Below are 7,500 nucleotides of genomic sequence, written 5' to 3'. Positions count from 1 at the left end.
CGGCAGGTACGTACCCAGGCCCCTGGGGGCCCCGGCGGGCATGCCCGGGTCCTGCCTTCCCCTGATTCAGAATCGCAAGACCACACGGAGGTCTGTCTGACCCTCTCCCTACTAATCCGGAGGAAAATTACCCCCCTTTCTTGTAATCCGTGCACTTGAGGTGACAGAGGGGACCTAAGGCGCGAAAGTGCCCGACCTCCTGGAGCCCTCGCTGGGATCCGGGAGGCAAATGGCACCTCATCGGGACTTCCAGGGAAGTTCGGCCATCTGGTCGCCCCCATAGGAAAGCATTGCCGGAGACCAGATGGCCGAGGCGATCCTGGAGACCAGATGGCCGAGGCGATCCTGGAGACCAGATGGCCGAGGGGATCCTGGAGACCAGATGGCCGAGGGGATCCGGGAGACCAGATGGCCGAGGGGATCCCGGAGACCAGATGGCCGAGGGGATCCCAGAGACCAGATGGCCGGGCACGAAAGTCAAGCCAGCCTATGTCACTCTGTGCCCCAACGAAAAAGTGAGCTGGCGTCAGGGAAAGGGCGGGTTGGGGACCGGAGGCCCAGGGCCTAGCACCCGACCCTGGGCCCGGACGGGCCCCTGGACCCAGCCTGGGCTCTAATGCCCGGAGACGCAGGGGAAGCCTCCCCGGGCCCTCCGGACCCCGTCCCAGGCACCCTGCCACGCAGCAGGACCAAGGACAGAGCCCGGGATGGGGAGGCCGCCCTCCCCGGGCCCTCGGGGGCCCCGGCCGAAGCTCCTGAACTCAGTCCGGCAAGGGGAGGCTTCCCGGGCACAACGGAGCCCCGTCCCGGGGCTTTGGCAGTGTGGCATGTCGGTGGACGGCGCCCAGGGCCGTAGCACACAACCCGGGGCCCGGCCGGGCCCCTGGACCCAGCCGGGGCTCCCGGGCCCGGAGGCGCAGGGGAAGCCTCCCCGGGCCCTCCGGACCCCGTCCCGGGCACCCTGCCACGCAGCAGGACCAAGGACAGAGCCCGGGATGGGGAGGCCGCCCTCCCCGGGCCCTCGGGGGCCCCGGCCGAAGCTCCTGAACTCAGCCCGGCAAGGGGAGGCTTCCCGGGCACAACGGAGCCCCATCCCGGGGCTTTGGCAGTGTGGCATGTCGGTGGACGGCGCCCAGGGCCGTAGCACACGACCCGGGGCCCGGCCGGGCCCCTGGGCTCCCAAGCCCGGAGGCGCAGGGGAAGCCTCCCCGGGCCCTCCGGACCCCGTCCCCGGGCACCCTGCCACGCAGCAGGACCAAGGACAGAGCCTGGTATGGGGAGGCCGCCCTCCCCGGGCCCTCGGGGGCCCCGGCCGAAGCTCCTGAACTCAGCCCGGCAAGGGGAGGCTTCCCGGGCACAACGGAGCCCCATCCCGGGGCTTTGGCAGTGTGGCATGTCGGTGGACGGCGCCCAGGGCCGTAGCACACGACCCGGGGCCCGGCCGGGCCCCTGGGCTCCCAAGCCCGGAGGCGCAGGGGAAGCCTTCCCGGGCCCTCCGGACCCCGTCCCGGGCACCCTGCCACGCAGCAGGACCAAGGACAGAGCCCGGGATGGGGAGGCCGCCCTCCCCGGGCCCTCAGGGGCCCCGGCCGGAGCTGCTGAACTCAGCCGATGGAGGGGAGGCTCCCCGGGCTCGAAGGAAACCACGTCCTGGTCCTTTGTCAGTGCGGCAGGCCGGGGGACCGGGCCCAGGGCCGGGGCACCCGACCCGGGGCCCGGCCGGGCCCCCGGACCCCATCCAGGGCTTCCTGCCACGCGGCAGACCCAGGGACGGATCCGGGGCTGGGCCGGCATCCTGGCATGTCCAGCTGACGGCTGAGGACCGCTAGGCCGAGGGGGGTCCCAGAATACCTTGTCCCTACCAATCCGGAGGAAAATTACCCCCATTTCTTGTAATCCGTGCACACGAGGTGACAGAGGGGACCCAGGGCGCAAAAGTGCCCGACCTCCTGGAGCCCTCGCTGGGACCTGGGAGGCGAGTGGCACCCCATCGGGACTTCCAGGGAAGTCCGGCCATCTGGTCACACCATAGGAAAGCTTCGCGGGCGACCAGATGGCCGAGGCGAGAGGGGCGACCAGATGGCCAGGAACGAAATGACGCCAATCTGTCTGCCCCGGGCCTGTAGGGCTCAGGAGCTGCGGGGCCCCTGGGCTCTGGGACTGCAGGGCTCGGGGACTGCAGGGCTCCACGGCTGCAGGGCTCCGGGGCTCCAGGGCTCCAGGGCTCCAGGGCTCCAGGGCTCCAGGGCTCGCGGGCTGCAGGGCTCCAGAGCAGCAGGGCTCTGGGGTTGCAGGGCCCGGGACCCATGGAGCCCGTCCCAGGACCCATGGAGCCCGTCCCAGGCTCTTCCCCACGCCGCGGGTCGGAGGAGGGAGCCCCGGATGCCTGGGAGGTGTTGCCCGGGGCACATCCCATCTGGTCCCCAGGAAGGGGACCGCCAGCACAGGCAGGCGGGCCCGGGTGCTGCCTGGCCCTGTCTCAGCATGGCCAGACCTCGCGGAGGCCTGCCTGAGCAAACTCGGAGGAAAAGGCCCATCGGCGATGGGGCTGAGAGGCAGGTGCGTACCCGGGCCCCTGGGGGCCCCGGCGGGCGGGCCCGGGTCCTGCCTTCCCCGGATTCAGAACCACCGGACCTATCGGAGGTCGGAATGTAGGAAAAAAACTCGGAGAAAAGGAACCATCGGGAAGGGGCTGAGAGGCAGGTGCGTTCCCGGGCCCCTGGGGGCCCCGGCGGGCTGGCCCGGGTGCTGCCTGGCCCCGTCTCAGCATGGCCAGACCTCGCGGAGGCCTGCCTGAGCAAACTCGGAGGAAAAGGCCCATCGGCAAGGGGGCTGAGCGGCAGGTACGTACCCGGGCCCCTGGGGGCCCCGGCGGGCATGCCCGGGTCCTGCCTTCCCCTGATTCAGAATCGCAAGACCACACGGAGGTCTGACTGACCCTCTCCCTACTAATCCGGAGGAAAATTACCCCCCTTTCTTGTAATCCGTGCACTCGAGGTGACAGAGGGGACCCAAGGCGCAAAAGTACCCGACCTCCTGGAGCCCTCGCTGGGATCCGGGAGGCAAATGGCACCTCATCGGGACTTCCAGGGAAGTTTGGCCATCTGGTCTCCCCCATCGGAAAGCATTGCGTGTGACCAGATGGCCGGGATCGAAAGTGCTTCACACCCCGAGCCTTCGTGGTAGGGCTCCTGCCTGCCTTTCCTGCCTGCCTGCCTGCCTCCGTCCGCGGCGGACGGGAAAGACCATCCGCCATTCTAATTTACCCCAGGCTTAACGGGTCACCCTTAACATAGCCTTAACATAGCCAGGGACGATGGGGCCGATTATGATGGCGGACGGGAAAGACCGTCCGCGGTGGCAACGGACAGGAAAGACCATCTGCAGGGCGGACGCGAAAGTGAAGGCCCGTCCCAGGCACTCGGCCATGCAGTGGAGAAGTGTGGCTCAATGGTTAGCGAGTCAGACCCTGATGCAGAGGTCTAGCCCGGGACCAGGGTTCGATTCCCCGCCTCGGCGGGTCTTGGGCTCAAAATCCCACGGAACTGATAATTTTCGCCTCGGTGCCTATTCCAATCATGGAGTCCCACTCACCAGCCTGGGAGGGGTGCCCTGCCTTCCCCTGATTCAGAATCACCAGACCACACGGAGGTCTGACTGACCCTCTACCTAGTAATCCGGAGGAAAATTACCCTCTTTTCTTTTAATCCGTGCACATGAGGTGACAGAGGGGACCCAAGGCGCGAAAGTACCCGACCTCCTGGAGCCCTCGCTGGCATCGGGGAGGCAAATGGCACCTCATCGGGACTTCCAGGGAACCCCGGCCACCTGGTCGCCCCATTGGAAAGCATTGCGTGAGACCAGATGGCTGGGATCGAAAGTGATTCCCACCCCGAGCCTTCGCGGTAGGGCTCCTGCCTGCCTGCCCACGCAAGGCAGGGCTCCGGGACCCCGGCTGGGCCTCAGGCGCGGGGTGGACCACCGGAGCTCTCAGGCACGGACGCCCGAAGGGAGGACTGCCCGGGACCCGCGGACCCCGTCCTGGGCACTCTGATCTGCCGCCGGCGCCAGGGATCGAACCGTGATTCCCCAGATGGGGATATCCCAAAAATCCGGCCTGGGATGTGCTCGCCAGGACCAGGGTTGGAGACCCCTGACACAGACCTTCTGACACGGATCGGAATCGAACCCAGCAGATTGCGCGTTGACTGCCCAGGGGTCTCCAACCCTGGTCCTGGCGAGCACCTACCATGCCGGATTTTTGGGATATCCCAATCTGGGGAATCACGGTTCGATCCCCGGCGCCGGCGGCAGAAAAGCCCAGCACCATGTGACTCTGGGAAATAGCTGACGCCGCGGCTGACTCCGAAATCTGGAGATCACGGTTCGATCCCCGGTGCCGGCGGCAGAAAAGCCCAGCACCATTTCACTCTGGGAAATAGCTGACGCCGCGGCTAGGGCGGCTGACTCCGGAATCTGGAGATCACGGTTCGATCCCCGGCGCCGGCGGCAGAAAAGCCCAGCACCATTTGACTCTGGGAAATAGCTGACGCCGCGGCTGGGGCGGCTGACTCCGGAATCTGGAGATCACGGTTCGATCCCCGGCGCCGGCGGCAGAAAAGCCCAGCACCATTTCACTCTGGGGAATAGCTGACGCCGCGGCTAGGGCGGCTGACTCCGGAATCTGGAGATCACGGTTCGATCCCCGGCGCCGGCGGCAGAAAAGCCCAGCACCATTTCACTCTGGGCAATAGCTTGCTTAATCTTCCCGACGGCCCCTAGCGACCCTTACGGGTGACTGTGCGCTTTACAAATGTGGATTATTATTATTTGGGCCGATTCCGATCCGGTTCGTAAAAGCACATCCGCCCGAATCTGTACGCCCGGGGGGGGGAGGACTGCCCGGGACCCGTGGAGCCCTTCCCGGGTAATTTGCCATGCCGTTGGCCTCCTGGAGATGGGTACCCCGGACGCTTCTGGGGGCGGTCTGCCCGGTGGGTGCCCCCGACGCCTGGGGGAGGTCTGCCCGGGACCCGTGAAGCCCTTCCCGGGTACTTTGCATGCCGTTGGCCTCCTGGAGATGGGTGCCCCGGACGCCCGGGGGAGGTCTGCCCGGGACCCGTGGAGCCCTTCCCGGGTACTTTGCATGCCGTTGGCCTCCTGGAGATGGGTGCCCCGGACGCCTGATGGAGGTCTGCCCGGGACCCGTGGAGCCCTTCCCGGGTACTTTGCCATGCCGTTGGCCCCCTGGAGATGGGTGCCCCGGGGGAGGTCTGCCCGGTGGGTGCCCCGGACGCCCGGGGGAGGTCTGCCCGGGACCCGTTGAGCCCTTCCCGGGTATTTTGCCATGCCGTTGGCCTCCTGGAGAAGGGAGGTTTTTCCCCAGGCACATCTCATCTGGTCGTTCCCCTCGGGCAGAGAACTGCAAGAAGTGTCTGGGCATACCTTGTCCCTAGTAATCCGGAGGAAGGCTACCCCTCTTTCTTCGAATCCGTGCGCACCGAGTGACATAGGGGACCCAAGGCGCGAAGGTACCCGACCTCCTGGAGCCCTCGCTGGGATCCGGGAGGCAAATGGCGCCTCATCGGGACTTCCAGGGAAGTTCGGCCATCTGGTCGCTTCCATAGGAAAGCATTGCGGGAGACCAGATGGCCGAGGCGATCCTGGAGACCAGATGGCCGAGGGGATCCGGGAGACCAGATGCCCGAGGGGATCCCGGAGACCAGATGGCCGAGGGGATCCCAGAGAACAGATGGCCGGGCACGAGAGTCAAGCCAGCCGGTGCCACTCTGTGCCCCGACGAAAAAGGGAGCTGGCGCCAGGGAACGTCAAGGTGGGGACCGGAGGCCCAGGGCCGTGGCACCCGACCTGGGGCCCGGACGGGCCCCTGGACCCAGCCTAGGCTTTGATGCACGGAGACGCAGGGGACGCCTTCCCAGGCCCTCCGGACCACCGTCCCGGGCACCCTGCCACGCAGCAGGACTAAGGACAGAGCCCGGGATGGGGAGGCCGCCCTCCCCGGGCCCTCGGGGGCCCCGGCCGAAGCTCCTGAACTCAGCCCAGCAAGGGGAGGCTTCCCGGGCACAGCGGAGCCCTGTCTCAGGCCTTTGGCAGTGTGGCAGGCCGAGGCACAGGGCCCAGGGCCGTAGCACCCAACCCGGGGCCCGGCCGGGGCCCCCCGGACCCCATCCAGGGCTTCCTGCCACGCGGCAGGCCCAGGGACGGACCTGGGGCTGGGGCGGCATCCTGGCATGTCCAGCTGCCGGCTGAGGACCGATAGGCCGAGGGGGGGGTCCCAGAATACCTTGTCCCTACCAATCCGGAGGAAAATTACCCCCATTTCTTGTAATCTGAGCACACAAGGTGACAGAGGGGACCCAGGGCGCAAATGTGCCCGACCTCCTGGAGCCCTTGCTGGGGTCCGGGAGGCGAATGGCACTCCATCGGGACTTCCAGGGAAGGCCGGCCATCTGGTCGCACCCATAGGAAAGCATTGCGGGAGACCAGATGGCCGAGGCGATCCTGGAGACCAGATGGCCGGGACCGAAATGACGCCCAATCTGCCTGCCCCGGGCCTGTAGGGCTCGGGGGCTCGGGGGCTGCAGGGCTCGACGGCTGCAGGGCTCCGGGGCTCCGGGGCTCCGGGGCTGCAGGGCTCCGGGGCTGCTGGGCTCCAGGGCTTGGGGGCTGCAGGGCTCCGGGGCTGCTGGGCTCCAGGGCTCGGGGGGCTGCAGGGCTCCAGGGCAGCAGGGCTCCGGGGTTGCAGGCCCCGGGACCCATGGAGCCCGTCCCGGGCTCTTCCCCACGCCGTGGGTCGGAGGAGGGAGCCCCGGACACCTGGGAGGTGTTGCCCGGAGCACATCCCATCTGGTCCCCGGCAGGGGACCGCCAGCACGGGGAGGGTGCCTGGGCATACCCTTGCCCCTAGTAATCCAGAGGAAAATTACCCTCCTTTCTTGAAATCCGTGCACGCGAGGTGACAGAGGGGACCCAGGGCGCAAACGTGCCCGACCTCCTGGAGCCCTTGCTGGGGTCCGGGAGGCGAATGGCACCTCATCGGGACTTCCAGGGAAGTCCGGCCATCTAGTCGCCCCCATAGGAAAGCATGGCGGGCGACCAGATGGCCGAGGCGATCCTGGAGACCAGATGGCCGGGACCGAAATGACGCCCAATCTGCCTGCCCCGTGCCTGTAGGGCTCGGGGGGCCGCAGGGCTCGACGGCTCCGGGGCTCCGGGGCTGCAGGGCTCCGGGGCTCCCGGGCTGCTGGGCTCCAGGGCTCGGGGGCTGCAGGGCAGCAGGGCTCTGGGGCTGCTGGGCTCCAGGGCTCGGGGGCTGCAGGGCTCCAGGGCTCCAGGGCTCCAGGGCAGCAGGGCTCCGGGGCTCCGGGGTTGCAGGGCCCGGGACCCATGGAGCCCGTCCCGGGCTCTTCCCCACGCCGCGGGTCGGAGGAGGGAGCCCCGGACACCTGGGAGGTGTTGCCCGGGGCACATCCCATCTGG

Source organism: Lissotriton vulgaris, chromosome 4_1 (assembly GCF_964263255.1).
Source record: "Lissotriton vulgaris chromosome 4_1, aLisVul1.2, whole genome shotgun sequence".
In the NCBI taxonomy this organism is placed as follows: Eukaryota; Metazoa; Chordata; class Amphibia; order Caudata; family Salamandridae; genus Lissotriton; species Lissotriton vulgaris.
The sequence above is the reverse complement of the archived record's forward strand: the minus strand, read 5'-3'. Positions refer to the sequence as shown.